This window comes from Dermacentor andersoni, chromosome 7 (assembly GCF_023375885.2).
Source record: "Dermacentor andersoni chromosome 7, qqDerAnde1_hic_scaffold, whole genome shotgun sequence".
In the NCBI taxonomy this organism is placed as follows: Eukaryota; Metazoa; Arthropoda; class Arachnida; order Ixodida; family Ixodidae; genus Dermacentor; species Dermacentor andersoni.
Window position 1 is genome coordinate 3,559,181 of NC_092820.1, and position 15,936 is coordinate 3,575,116.

Consider the following 15,936-nt stretch of genomic DNA (forward strand, 5'->3'; position numbering starts at 1 on the left):
ATTCTAAGCCGTTCTGTACATTTATACTGGATATTAACTGGAGTCATTTAGCTGTGCTGATGCTGTTTGCCGTGTGTTTTACATCAGTGCTTCGTGACATCGGCTGTATTGCCTGTTTTCGCCGACGGCTTACTACCACAATGGCGGGATCTGCGTTCTCCGCCTTCGTGTCTCGGTGTGTCTTTGTACGTACGTCGCACGTTCGGATAACACTTTTTCCGGTAAGTGAAATACATTGCACTTCGTTTTTCGTCAACAATGTGAATATTTTTAGATGTTACCCCCGACAATTCTTGATAGATGGGCTCTTCCGCCCTGCGAGTTTTCGTCATCTTTACTTTTATACGAGGGTTCTGCTTGTGTTCAGCCGTTCAGCACTACCGCGCTCCACGACTTCCTCAACACCAGTCAGAACTTTGCCCTGCTTGTTAGTCTTTGTGGTTAACGTAGCACGAACCTACCGAAGGAGTGCATTCGAAGACGACGCGCTGGCTGTAATGCTGAACCAGACTGAACTCGCCCTATTTTGTGTCCTTTTGTTCTTGCGTGTGCGCGCGTGTGTGTCAGTGACTATGCAGTTTGTAGCGTTCCCACTTTATAGCAAAACAAAAATATAACTGCAATGTTTACTTCATCTATACAATTCCAAATTAAATCGTCTGCTGATGTACAAATTTCACTTGTGTTTTGTTCTAAATAAGCAGCAAAACCTTTAACCTAGTAGGTGCTTCATCTGGGAGTGAAATCACGACAGCTTGGCATTTGTTAATGAATGACTGTGACTGGGTCACCTTATTTGTATTTGTAAATCTGCCTTTCAACTGACTTGATGCTCCCTCATTTTGTTCCTTTCACTCTATAGATGGCTGGACATCCTTCTTGTACCTTGGCGCTAGCTGGATGACGGGACCTCATCGTGATCAGTGTAAGCCAATGTACTGTACCCTCTCTGGTCTTCCCAGTGCTTTTTATATGGGTTAAGGCCAGGGAGCGCTTCGTGGTCAAACAGCTAGTTGGTGTCTCACAAACGGGCATTTTTTTGCACTGGTCCATTATAAGCTGCCACTATTCTAACCAATTTCTCAGTGCCAGTGTACATACACAGTTCTACTAATAATTAGTTTCCCTAAGCCTTACAAAATGTACCTGTAGGTAGTCATTGCTATGTAAGAACTCAAAAATTAACTCTGCTGTGTCATACAAGTATTCCATACCCATGAATAAAAAGTTGCTACAACAGTGTACATTACCCCTTGCTTCCCTAATGCACATGTATTCAAGCCAGTATTTCATTAGTTTGGTATCCTAAATGTTTTCTGTGTGATTTAGTTTCTTCACAGGAATTTACTGTACATCATCAGCAAGCAGTCTAATTTAAGATTTATGTGTGCTGTAAAAGGTGTGCTTTTCCGCTAGAATTTATAAAACATGGGCCGAGGCTTCCATACAAGGACAAACTTCAATTTCGCTCTACCACCGTCAGCACTTGGCTGGCGCTTGCGAAATGAATCACATCAGGTAGCTTGAGCCAGACTGTTTTTTAACCTTATTGTGAGGAGATCACAAAGTGATGTGTGGAGACGCCTGCGTCTGAGATGTAGATTGTGCTGCAACAGATGTGCGTGTAGAACAGGCATGATGCTCAGGGTTCCAGCAGTTTGCAGAGGTGCTTTTAAAATTTTCTCATAACTGCAATTTTACCTGTGCTGTTTTTTGTCACCTGTTTCAATAATATAATTGGAGGTGTCAGAATTCAGCAATTTATTTGCCCTGACTCATTAGCCTGCCACATATGACTTTTCACTAGGTGGGCAATTATTCAGCATGGACCATTACTTGAATACACCTTTTTGTGTGCAGTCGCTTCTCAATTGCGTGTCAACGTAGATGCTCAGAATTACCTCAGGCTATAGATGCACTGATGAATTTGCTACCTATACGTATCACTTTGCGTTGTCTCGCGCAAACAGCATGTTAACACTTCCAAGACAGTGGACAATGTTATCGTTTGATCACATCATGAGATACTTTCACTTTTGTATGACGCATCATTTGTCTGAGGTGTTGCCCTAAGCCAATTAGGGTCACATGAAAATATATCAACAAAAATGATTGATCCAGCTAGGAGTGTTGCTTTGGAACACTACTTTATCACCAGTCCTCCTTTGCATGCTACCTGCTTACTCTGTACTGCGTCATGTTTAAGTTTGAAAGAAAGGCAACAGCTAGGCACTGCAAAATGCCAAACTTGCTTTTAGTTCAACAATATAAAACGCTGTTTAATTTTTTAATTAAGCTAGTACATCATTTACCTGCAGAGTGGATTACTGTTTTAATCTGATTATATTGTGCAGGAAGCTTCTCAGACTTGTTTGACAGGTTGATAAGTGGCTTTTCAGCCACAAAACACCATATATTAATTTAAAGGCTGACTTCGACTCTGCTATGCAATTTAATGACTATATGCCAGGAAATATATTTGTCATTTTAAACATCATCGCATACATACCTTAAGATACCCGTAATTTAAGAGAAAGGAGTGCTTAACTTATTTTTAATGTGAGGCAAACTTCTTACTTAGCAGATATTGCTAATTGAAGTTCCAATTTCAATATTCCCATTTCCTCCCTCGCCTTTTTTTTCTCTCTTCTGTGCAGGTATTACTTGCCTATGTCTACAAGAACCGTCACGTGTGGCCTGTGACAGCAAGCTTTTGTGGGCAGCAAGTGCTCTCCTACAAAGGCTGGCCTGCTCCGGCAGCGGCGGCAATCATCTTCAAGATTTATCCATGATCACCTTTGCTGCTATTTGTCACTCTTGTTAATTACACTTTCTGCATCTTTTCTCATTTATTAGGTAATAAAGTATGAGTATGTGACGTGGTGCGAAGTTGATGTCTTGCTGCATTTTTGCTTGCTATCATCTTTTATGCATAAAAAGCTCATCGTACAGTTTATGAAAAAAAATAACAGCATATTATGATTTATCTTTCAGTTCTGGTAAAGTGCAACGTACAAGGAATTCACTAATGGACGATATGCCGAAGAACTGGCCATTATTTCTGCGTGATGCTGTGCAAGCATGTGGCGTTACCTTACAAGAGGCACCCACAAAGTAAGTTACAAGTTACTTTTAAATGAAGCATGGACATCAGAAAAAATATATTTATGTTGCTAGTTAGAGTGGTTCGCAGAGTTTTTCCAGGTGTGTACTATCCTTTGTTTCTTAACTCATTGCAGCACAGCGTTCTGTTTCGTATACTGGTGTAAGGCTATTGTGCCCCCTGTAGCTGAAAACAGGGTGTAATTTTTGCCTGAACTGCAGCATCACTCACAAAATTTTTCTTTGCTAGAAACTATTTCAATTTGGTGGAGACCCAGCAGGGCGAAGTTTTATCAATAATGACGTGTTTCATGCAGAGATGTTCTTGTTTAGGTCAGTGGGTGAACATTGGAATGATATCAGCATACAATACAGATCTTCTTTTATTTGCAAAATAATTCTGACAGGCGGCATGCAATTGATTGGTCTAATTAAAAAGCACTAATTGACCAATGAGGCTGTACTACACTATTCCCATGGTTCATATCTGGAAAAACTACCTGTGTATCACTCTATCGGACAATATAAATTTTTTTTCTGATGTCTATGCCTCGTTTAAAATAAATTGTAACTGTGGGCAAACGTCGGGTTACTGTAACAGCTGCCGCAAAAATTTGAGGGAATGTCTAATAAAAGTCTTCAGTTGTTCTTGTCAAGCTGTCCATTAGCCAACTTTTAGCGTAACGTTAGCAGGGCTTACTGAAGTACTTCTAGACGTCCATGGCTACAAAATGTCTTGATCAAGACAGCTACTAGGCTTTTGAATTAGCCGTTCAAGACATCTTTTAGACATCAAATAGCTGCTTGCGTGTTTCGTGGGACCTACTCGATGTATTAAGCTAAATGAGGGCACACTACTAGATCATGCGCTAAGCAACAAGATGTCACCGCCAGAGGCTGGTATCCTTAATATCTACTGAATAGATAATTACCCTAATTTTATTTTCTTCAACTCGGAGCCACAGTCGCCCACTATTTAATACTTCAGTTAGGTACTGAACAGAGATGCATTTTTGGAATGTTTGACTAAAACTGACTGGTCTGCCGTTCTTGAAAATAATAATCCGCAGGAAGCCTTTTCTCAGTTCTCTGCAATTTTGTTATCATACATCTATTCATATACCGTAAAGAAAAAATGCAAGAAAATATTCGCCCTTCGTCAAAACCTTTGGTTGAATGCCAGCATACTAGCCGAAATACGGAAATGTGACAACCTCTATAAAAAAACTAAAAAAGCAAAGTTTTAATGTCTTCCTCTCTGCATGGTTAAAAAATGTTGCAACGCACTCAATAGCAAAATAAAGAATGCACGGAAGCGCTACTATGAGCACAAACTTCGTCAGTCTGGCAGCAACTCAAGACAAAAGTGGCAAGTCTTAAATTCCTTTTTGCACAGAAATGAACACCTGTCATCGATAACATCACAAACAATTACATGATATATGATCAACCATTTGAGATAGCAAGAGCGTTCACTGATGCCTTTTTCCCGGGCAAACCAGTTATCAGCAGCCGTTCTTTGTCACTGAAACGTGTGCCATATTCATTTTTTCTTTACCCCACAACACCCCATGAAGTTCTTGATGTCATTCGCACGCTAAAAATAACAAGTGCTGCTCTTGATAATATTCATCCTAGTAACATAAAACTAGTTGCTCATTTCATATGTGACATTTTATTTTTTATTATGAATGTAATATTCAGTACCGGCATTTTGCCATCTGAGCTGAAACGAGCAAAGGTAATTCCCGTTTTTAAGAGAGGCAATTGTTCTTTACTAACAAATTACCGCCCAATATGTATACTGCCTTTTTCTAGTGAAGTGACTGAAAAGTTGATTGTTACACGATTAACCAATTGTCTGACTAAACTTGACATTCTGTACGATTCTCAGTACACTTTTTGTCCTGGCTATTCGACCGACATTGCTCTCATCTCCCTAACAGATCGCCTAAATGAAGCTATTGATAAAGGGTATTTCGCCGGTTCAGTTTTTATTGATCTTACGAAAGCTTTTCAGACTATTAACCATCACATTTTGTTTTTAAAGTTGGAAGCAATAGGCATAACTGGGCCAGCACTAATGTTACTGCGAATCTATCTGCAGGATAGACATATTATAGTTAAAATTTCGAATATTTTTTTCTGAAGCTAAGGTTATTAACCTAGGGGTACCGCAGGGTTCTATTCTCGGACCTTTACTATGTTTAATGTACATTAACGATTTGCCTGACTGCTTAACATCCTCACACTGTGTGCTGCACGCTGACGACATAACCATTAATTACTACGATAAAAATATTTCATCCTTGGTTACTAAACTCAATACATACTGACATAGCTGAGGTTACAAACTGGTGTATAATAAAAATCTTGTTGTTGATCCCTCCAAAACCAAGTTTATTGTGTTTAATCCCCTCCCAGAAACCTTCTTGTTCAGTTCCATTGCTGAATCTTGGTTCTCATTTAATTCGTTCTAGCACTCATTGCTCATTCTTGGGAGTAGAACTGGACTGTAACCTCAAGTTTCATTATCATGTCTCCAATATTAAGAAGAAAATTGCCTATGGCATTCGGTTACTGATCAGAGCCCGCCAATTCTTTAACTGTGCTACACTTGTCTCGCTATATTACGCTTTTATACCCTCACACATTAATTACTCAATAATATGTTGGAGAAATACATATAATACTCACCTCAGTTCACTTCAAACTTTACAAAATGAAGCAATTAGAATAGTCACCTGTAGCCCCTATAATGCTAGCGCTCTCCCATTGCTACACTCTAATAACATTCCCTTTGTCAATGAACTGGGTTGTATAATTTGGGCATATCTAATTTCAAGTTATTGAATAATCAAGTGCCTGCATGTATAATTCCTAAAACTTGCCTGATAAACGCTAATCTCACTAGTAAGATCTTGATGAGGGCTGGTTGGTTCATATTTAGAACTGAGGTGAAACAGCGCGAATAAAACAAGGACACAAGGAAACAAATAACACAGACAAGCGCTGACTGCCAACTGGAAGTTTATTTGAAATTCACCAGCCATTTATACCTTCTTCAGCATAGGCATGCGCACACCCAGTCGCACAAACATCTGCAAATCACCAACGTCATAATCGTTCATCCAAAAATGCTAATTCGTTTCCCAACAAGGCAAGAGAGGGAGTGCTTACACATTTATCTCCTTTTCTAATGGGATAAGCCTGTACTATTTTCCTTTCTCCCTTACCTTTGCCTTTCCCTATGAATTTTGTCTTTTCAAATATGGAGGTGCAGTGACACTTGTTACAGTGTCTGGCTAAATCGCTCCCATAGCCATTCTTTAGGCTGTTGCTGTGCTGACGAGCTCTTTCATTGAAGCACTGTCCCGTTTGACCTATATAAGATTTTCCACAGCTGAGCGGTATCTGATAGATAACGTTGCGCCTGCACTCAGTGAAACAGGATTTATGATTTGTGGTGCACAGGGGCTTTTCGTTCTTTTTCATACGATTACATATCGAGGACAGCTTAGATGGGGCACTGAAAAGCAAATTAATGTTATGTCTGTTGGAAACTTTCTTTAGATTGTGTGACAACTTGTGTAAGTATGGCACCACGTGCGCTTCTCTCTTGTCTTTATTCTTTTCTTTTTGGGAAGTTTCGGAACTTCTTTTCTCTTTCTGCAAGATGGCTTCGCATACTTAAGTGATCACAGAACTGGGAAAGCCTGCGTTCTGTAATCGCGCTATCTGATTTAAAAAACTTGGATTACACTCATGCTCACACGACTTACTATGTGCTGCCTTAATGCATGTGGCTGCTATGCCTCTCTTAATCAATTTAGAGTGTGTGCTGTCGTAGCGCAACAAGGTTTTCTTAGATCTGGGATGATATCCCCAGCATACATGCTTGTCCAAGGAAAAACAGAGGTCAATGTCTAGAAACTGAATACGGTTGTTAATTGGCAATTCATACATGAACTTAAGTCCTCCCCATGAGTTGATGAACAAGTCCAAAATTTCTTCGACCGCGTCATGAAAATGCATGTAGGTATCTTTCTTCATTACAATTAAGTAGTTGTCAACATATGTAAACACTCGCGTTACCGGCGTGTCCACCAACTTAGCAGAAATTACACTGGCAATACGCATTGGCATCTGTATAGGGTCAGCCACAGCCCCTATTTTATGTGACATTCTTTTTATCCTCAGTTGACAATGTAATTTCTGCTAAGAGATGTGGACTCTTTGTCGGTTCCTTTTGAGTGTATAATTTTCTGCGTTAGATCTATTGTAACTCCCAAATGCACAAGTATTTCTTGTTTTGTATGCTCCATTACTTACCGTACTTTCTTCCACATTTCCTTGTATATAATTTCAATGCGGTGCACCTCGTTGCTTTAGAAAACTCATATTTATAGATAACAGGAGGTCCCGATACAGTCATCGACTATGGGATCTCCTTCTGTATATTATTGTTCTTTATAACCTGTAATTTATTATAAATAAATGAATTTAAATTTCAAGAGTACTTGAGGACACTGTCCAAAATTTAGGATGGGAAGACATGTCTGATTGTCCGCTACAGAAACAATGGTGTGTGGGAAGGAGACATTGTGGAAAACCAGGACTGAATTGGCGGGAGGCTAAAACAGTGTTGCAGGTTGCTGCTAGAGATGGGAGGTGAATAAAATCCGCAGAACAAAGCTGAGTTGGAGCTTGAGCAGGAAGGTCAACGGGAAGGGGTAGGTCAAGTTGTACAACTGGCTGAACACTCAGTCAGAGCAGAATGGGCAATCAAAGTGTTTTGTGACACGCGGTCCATATTACGCCGAGCAAGAACAGCTTCTCTGTTAAAAGTTGAGACCGGGGATCACATCGTGAGGGCAACGTTCGAGCACACTAAACAATACGGACGTTTGGTGACTGGCGACGCTGACACGTGCAGCACACATTCCAAGCACAGCTGGAGTTCCACGGTCGGCGACCTGGAGCAGTTGAGTCGGAGCAGGAGTAAGTATTCCTTCAAGCGCGTTCGAAGCTCTGCACTCATGGTGGAAATTTGTGCTCCAGTGTCAATGAGTGCTGTAATGGGCAAACCATGCACTTCCACGTCCAGAAGGTTCCGATCAGCAGGCAGGGTCAGCAGAGGAATTTCGGGCCGAGGTGCTAGAGCAGTGTCACCTCCAGGAGCTTGCACAGTTTCCCGTCGGAGAGTGGCGACGGTAAGCTGGGGATGGGGGTCGACGCAGCTGGGTCGAACGGGAATGGCAACTGTGGGGTGATGGCGAGCGGCTAGTCGCAGTAACTTGACCGTTGTCAGGTGCGTCTTCAATCTCAGTGGAGAGTGCAAGCGGGCGAGCATTCAGTGTGTAGCGGTGGTAAGCGGAAAGATTGATCATGAGTTGACTGGCCAGGAACTTCGGCAGTGGCGAGAGATGTGGCCTATATGTCGCAGATGACTGCGTCATTTATCGCAAAATAACTAACCACACTGATTCTGATAAACTTCAAGACGTATTACAAGCATATCCCACTGGTGCGATAAGTGGTTCATACGAGTAAACATTAATAAATGTAAAACAGTGCATGTATCGCAGCGCACAAACAACACTGACAACATACATACTTACTTCATGATGCTTTTCTTGAATCAGTCAACTCGTACAGATACCTAGGCGTTCATATCTCACGTAACTCAACATGGCATACGCATATCGAACATGTCACAAATAACGCTAACCGGGTTCTTGGACACTCGCATCAAAACTTCTCTGCTGTGCCTCTGCTGATAAAGCTAACCTTCTACAAAACATTAGTGCGGCCAAAGCTAGAATATACTTCCACAGTATGGGATCCATATCAAATCACAGATAAACACCCTGGAATCCATCCAAAATCGCGCAGCATGTTTGATCTTGTCTAACTATTCCTGTTATGCCAGCATTACTTCCATGAAAAACACACTTACGTTACCGGACCTTTCATTGCGCCGTAAATGTTTCAGACTGTACCTTTTCCACAATATATATCACCATAACCCACTAAAGTCAGGATTGTTGGCTGAGCAGATGTACGGAAGAGCCGCATGTTTAACAGTGCCAAAAAACACACGGACAATGAAGAGCGCAGGACCAGTGCTGTAATAGGTGCACATGAGCATTTCCATCAAAAGAAAGAAGAAAGAAAACCCTAAGCTTCTGTTTGCACTGATCCCAACTTGTTATCCCTTCTTCGTGCGTCTCGAACCAGACCCGTGCTGTTTTCCTTAGGTAGAACGTCATATTAGCCAGCATAAGCATATTATCTCACCTGTTGTGTGCGCTGACTTATTCGTAATTCTGCAACCAGTCATCGACGTCAACGTTGTCGATCCCGGAAAACATGCCAGGGTCGCGAGGCTGGGCCAGGATGACCATCGGTGGCGACGATGGGGCCGTGGTTGAACTCTCTCTTTCGGATGACATGGCGGCGAGGTTATGTCCGCTGCGGAGCTCCGTCTTGCGCAAGAGCTTCCCGCGCACCTCCACCAATGATGTTACAGGAAGTCGTAGAGGCCGTCTGGCGTGATGAAGGCAGTCTTTTCGCGATCTCTCTCGTCGACTTCTATTTGCCAGTAGCCAGACTTGAGGTCCATCGACGAGAAGTATTTAGCGTTGCAGAGCCGATCCAATGCGTCGTCTATCCGTGGAAGGGGGTACACATCCTTCTTCGTGATCTTGTTCAGTCGACGATAATCGACGCAGAAGCGTAGGGTTCCGTCCTTTTTCTTTACCAGGACTACAGGAGAGGCCCACGGGCTTTTCGACGGCTAGATGATGTCGTCGCGCAGCATTTCGTCGACTTGTTGCCTAATAGCTTCACGTTCTCGCGTCGAAACTCGGTAAGGGCTCTGGCGGAGTGGTCGAGCGCTCGTGGGATCTCGTAGACAACCCCTTCGGCAGGAGTAGCCGAAGGAGTAGCCGAAAGCCTCTTAAAGAAAATGAAGAGAAAGGCGATGAGAGCTGGAGCAGAGGCCCCTCGGCAAGAGGTGAGACCGGTGGCTGTGCCGTATGTGCACAAGGTGGCCCACAATCTGAAGAAGGTAGCGAGCAGACATGGCGTCCCGCTAGTGTTTTCAGCCCCAAGGAAGCTCGGAAGCCTTCGCTCCCAAATCGCCAAAAGAAAAGAAAAAAGAAGTGAAAAAGGCTGTGGAACCAAACATGGGCAACCTTTTATGAAGTGTGCCGAAGGGGTTGTCTACGATATCCCCCTTTCGTGCGGTCGTTCCTATATAGGTCAGACCGGGCGCTATGTTAATGAGCGTGTCAGGGAGCATGAAAGAAATGTTGAGCAAATGAAAGAGGGCCCAAATTTGCCTAAGCACATTGGGACCTGTCCCTCACACTCTTGTGAACCATGTTTTTCAGACGTGTGGATTCTTGCCCGAAGTAAAGATACTAGAGCAAGGCAACTGGTTGAAGCCTATCACATAGGCAAGAAAGGCAGCTTTTGCGTTAGCAATACTTCGATAACATTATATAAGGCCAAGATAAGGTTTCTTGAGCGTGGTGCGTCATGAATGTTTGATTAGATGCGTGAATGAATGTTTGCTCTGTGCGCATGTGTTGACTGACAGTATATATGTGCCTGCGTTCTGTAAAAGGCGCCCTGTCCCGTTGTCTTCTCTTGTGTGTGTGTGTTTATTTGGCGTCTTCATATTTTATAATGAACAGCTACCAACTAGCCCAACAAGAAGTGCTTTTAGTATGCTTTACTGCACGATGCTTATTTCCACCCATGTATTGTGATGTAGGAAGCTACAAAAGAAACGTTGCATAATTGGGCTTAAGATTACCTTTCTCGCAGTACACCAATGTTTTACGGTGAAGCATACTAAAAGTGGAAAGGGACCACTGTCACTGGTCATAAGAGTTCTTTAATTATACACTCGCGCACCCGCTGCTTCTCAGGCCTCCTAAGTGGACATACTATGCTAGGTGATAGCGGCCCCCTCCCACTTTTAGTATGCTTCACCGCGTAACTAAAATGTACTGCGGCGAAGAAGCAGTACATTTGTATTGAGTGAATAAATAAATGGTTTTTACAACAGTACAGAAATAAATGCGCACCATGCATCACCATGCATCACGGAAGAGCGTCGCAACAAAAGGTAGCTGCTTCACACAGGCCGTGTAGCCCACTTATCAGTCGTAAAGGGTATTATGTGTAATTCAAAACTTCAGACACACAGAAATATGTTTATGTTTACGTTCGTACTCCTTGCGTAATAAGACTGCCAGAACTTCCACAACAGAAAGTAATTTACAACACACAAACGCAAAGAACACAGACATATGCCTCGTTTTCAACTCGGTCGTCATGCAAATGACACATATATAGCACGGAAAAACGTGAACATGCTGTGTGTTAGCATCGTAAACTTCATACAAGGCAAGGAGCACACCACAATCCCGCGACAGCCGCTTATGAGACCAAAACGGGAGCACATGTCTGTGAACGTGCAAATGGAGCCCAGCCACTCTGCTCCACCACCACCTTCACTGCACGGCTGCACCACTCGTTACAAGCACAGCACACCAACCACACATTCAGCACTGAACAGTGGGCGGTCGACACAGTCGCATTTACATGACTTGTAGCTAGCAGCACATTCCTCGATTTCCGTTAAGCGAAGGCGGACACGGCGACGCCACATCACGGTTCGCTGAACTGCGCTGTCGACGCGCTGGGCCACTTCGACATTTCAATTATCACCAACGCCGGGTTCTCAAGGAAGCACTGGTCACACAACGCAGATTCTTTACTGCCAGAGCTCACAGAGGCCAAAGCCGCACTACCACTACCACTGCTACTACCAAGTAACACAGAACCTACAACTAACACAAAAGCAACGCAAGCTGAACGCAAGCACAATCACATGAGCAATGTTGAAAAACGCGCGGTCCAGAAAACGTTCCAGCCGACACCGACACGCCACGACGTCGCTCGGCGCCACCATACCATAGAATAAAGAACAACATTAGAGAAGGGAAACTGTACCTTCCACAGTGGTTCGAAAATAGGCCGCCGTTCCTGCGACCCGGTCGACGGAGTGGAAAGGGGGGGTAAGCGTTATAGTGCCCTGGTCGTTCGAACGCTTAGGGCCCGAAAGCGTTAGGTTCACCCAAATAGACGCTAAATAATGGTTTGGCTTGGCTCCGTATATTATTTTTAAATAGGTGGCGCTAAAGCGATGAACGCGACGAGAGCCTTGAATCGGTGCTTCCGTTCTGCCCGTGCGGTATGGTGCGGTCTTCGCTTGTGTCCGTGGCTGTGGAGAAGTGATTTTAGCTGTTTGATGTCGTTAAATGTGAGAGCTTGTGGCGAAGTCATTGAGTATGGCCGTAGTAGTTCTGCCCATGTAGTGTTTTGCGGACTTCACCTGTGCCTGTGACTGATCGTGTTGCCCAATAGCTTTGTGGAAAGCGACGTGGTTTGTGTGGATGTCATCGCAGCGTTTGCCAGCTCCTGGGTGGCCCCTGTGCCAGTTGTTGATGGCGTTGCGCAGTAGCTTTGTGGAAGTTGATGTACCTTGTGTGGATTTCGTTGGCGCTTATGACTGCCTTAATTATAGGTGGTCACGCTGCCTTTTGAAGCGCGTCCGAGCGCGAGAAACTTCACCGAATTTTTTGTAAACAACGTGGACGTCTCGAAATGTTAGCTAGAAATCAACCAGCAGCAACCAAGTCTGTATTTTGTGGTTTTTCGAGCTTATGCTCATGCGAGCAGCAGAAGGACAAAAGATCCGTTACATAATGTCAGTTCCAAAAAATCAGCTTTGCCGCAATACAGTCATGTTGTGCGGTGAAGCATACGTAATGTATTGCGGTAAAGTGTATGAAAAAGTAGGCAGGGACCACTGCGTTACTGGGGCGATTTTCTTGTATTATGATCATGGCCGTGCGCAAACAAGGAAGAATCGCAGTCTAAGCGCATGGCACAAACCTTGCCAATGCTTCAATTGGAAAAAAAAAAAAAAACAAAGCGAATTGGAGTGGGTGATGCCAAAAACAAAGCCTTGACTTTTGTATTATCAAAGCAGTTCCGAGAATAGTCAATCATATTCCAAGCTCCTGCATTATTTATGATTGTTTAAAGTATATGCATATATTGTGCACCAGCCTTAGCACCAATTCTAATGTACTCTAATGATGTAAGTTTAATAACACGTGGCAAATATATAATTTGTGCTGTATGGTGTTGTGCTGTTTATAAGCTGCTGCTTTCATGTGGTAATGTGTACATTGGCTGGAAGAGTTGATGCATCCTCCTTATAGAACTCATTGAAAGGTGAACCACCTGTCAAGCCATCATTGTTCTTGCGGTTGTACACCAGATTTCACAAACATGGGGATAGTTATACAGAAAGAGTAGCTGAGGCTTAACGTATCCACATGCATGCACAGGAGTGCGGGAGTCGACCATCTATCTCTCTAACTAAGGTTGAATGTGCATAATTGAGTAACATGTAACACTTCTTGGGTGTCAGGTTTCCTTTATTGTTAGCCTAGTTTGTGTTTTTTCTCCCATTTGTAGGTTTTAGTGTGTGTTGCTGTGTATGTATATAATTGCTTCCAGAGTGGCTTTCTTGTTGCTAATAAATTTAGAGAAGGCAGCGTTCTTCATTTTGTGCATCAGACAGCAAGTGAGCATGTTTCAAAGGATGTTGGATTTTGTTGCCATAAGCAACAAAAAGGCATAAGCATATAGACTGCTTGCTAGAGGTACTCTTTATAGCATTAAGGATATTATCATGCTGATAACTCTGCACAATAACTAGAAAGATCACATCATGTCTGACATGTCTTCTTGCCACCATGAAATCTTGTCAGATGCATAACACACACATACACCACAGATCTTGGCCAGCCATTCTCATTTGTGGTCTCGACCTCCTACCACTGAGCAGACTGGTCCAAGAGACAAAACATGCAACTTTTATCTGATTAAATGTAGTGCATGTTGCACAAAATTAGATGTCAGGTGTTATTGTTGACACAGATACATATCTGTAAGCCTCATAAACTAATGTCAAAAGAAAGAGAGTAATACCCATGAAATGCACTCTTCGTAGGATGGCAGGACCATTCTGTTGCAGAGGTAAATAACAACCATGCAGCAGTATCATGATATCAAGCTGAACAATAATTCACTCCAAGAATAGGTTTCTTCATGCAACATTGCACTGATAGTCTTGGAATACAATACCCATTGCTAACAGAAGGCCTTCCAAATTATGCATGACAGGGGGGCATATTTTAGGAAGCAAGAATGAAAACGGAGCCGGTTAACTATGAAAGTTGTGAATGCAACTCTGCAGAAGTTAGAAAAATGAACCAAATGGAATAGTTTAAAAGTAAGTGGTTTAGAGACAAAAGGCCGTTTTATTCCATGCCAGAAAAGCAAGCATAGGTTGAAATGCTTTCCACATACATACCTTCAAGGTGCATGTACAGGGTCTGTCCTGAGAGTAGTGTCAGTAAGGTGATTAAAAATCATTTATTGAATTTGTTGTTACAAAAAGTTAAACAATCTTCAAAATACTCTCCTTTTGCGTCAATACATCGGCTTCAGCGAGACTTGCAGCTCTCGAATGCGTTGCGGTAGTCCTCCTCCAGAATGGCCTTTAATGCTGTGGTGCTAGCTGCTTTGATCACGTCCGCTGTCCCAAAATGATTGCCTTTCAGGGGTGTTTTGAGGCATGGAAACAGAAAAAAGTCGGGGGGGAGCCAAGCCCGGGCTGTACGGGGGCTGGGGGATCGTTGGCACCCCTGCTTTAACCAGGTAGTCGGTGACGATGAAGGCACTGTGGGCCAGCACATTATCGTGGTGCAACTTCCAGTTGTGTGCAATGTCCGGCCGGATGTGTTGAACCCTGCGTTTCAGTCTTTCGAGGACATCCACATAAAATTTGGAGTTCACAGTGGTTCCAGGTTCTTCAAACTCATGATGAACCAGTCCGTGGATGTAAAAAAAAACGATGAGCATGATCTTGATCTTTGATTTGCTCATCCTGGCTTTCTTCTGGGGAGGGGACGAGTGTGTGTGCCACTCAGATGATTGCCTTTTGGTCTCCAGGTCATATTCAAATACCCAAGTCTCGTCTTCTGTAATGACGTCCAAAAATTTTCGCTCACGTTTGCACATGTTGAGATTTTCTTGGCACGTTTCAACACGGCGTGACTTTTCGTTTTCAGTTAGCACTTTTGGAACCATTTTTGTGCACGCCTTCTGCATGCCAATATCGTTTGTAACAATTTCATTAACTTGAGTTTTCGGAACGTTTGACATGTCGGCCATTAAACGAACACTTAATCGTTGGTCTGAGTTCAACAATTCTCTCGCTCGTGTCACATTGTCAGTCGTAGTGGTCGTGGATGGCCATCCAGCGCAGTCCTTGTCGTCGCCCTCTTCCCGGCCTTCCAAAAGGCCTTGTGCCACTGAAACACTTGCCGATCTGACAGGGCATGTTCTTTATAAGCAGTCTTGAGCATAGTAACAATTTCCGCAGCGGTATTGCCAAGTTTCACACAAAACTTGATCGCAAATCTTTGTTCTAATGAGCGCTGCATTTTCACTTGCACAAGAATAAAAAACAGCTCTCACGGACAGGCCCGTCCAACGCTCTCGGATGTTCGGAGCACAGTGAGTGACGGACCGCTGTGTGATGTGTGGTGCGCGACATGGTGCTTAGATGGATTCTGTCACTACTAGTTTCAACCAGTTAGACCGCTCTGACATACAGTCACATCACAATAAATTTACTGACATTACTTTCAGGACAGACCCTGTATGTGGTGATAG

At 43.2% G+C, this 15,936-nt stretch overlaps 1 long non-coding RNA gene across 1 annotated transcript; it reads left to right on the top strand.

Moving 5' to 3' along the window:
• Positions 1-276: 276 nt before the first annotated feature.
• On the top strand, positions 277-2,878 carry LOC129386032 (uncharacterized). Its single transcript, XR_008613515.2, has 2 exons — positions 277-925; positions 2,658-2,878. It is a non-coding gene; the product is annotated as an uncharacterized lncRNA (long non-coding RNA).
• Positions 2,879-15,936: the final 13,058 nt, after the last annotated feature.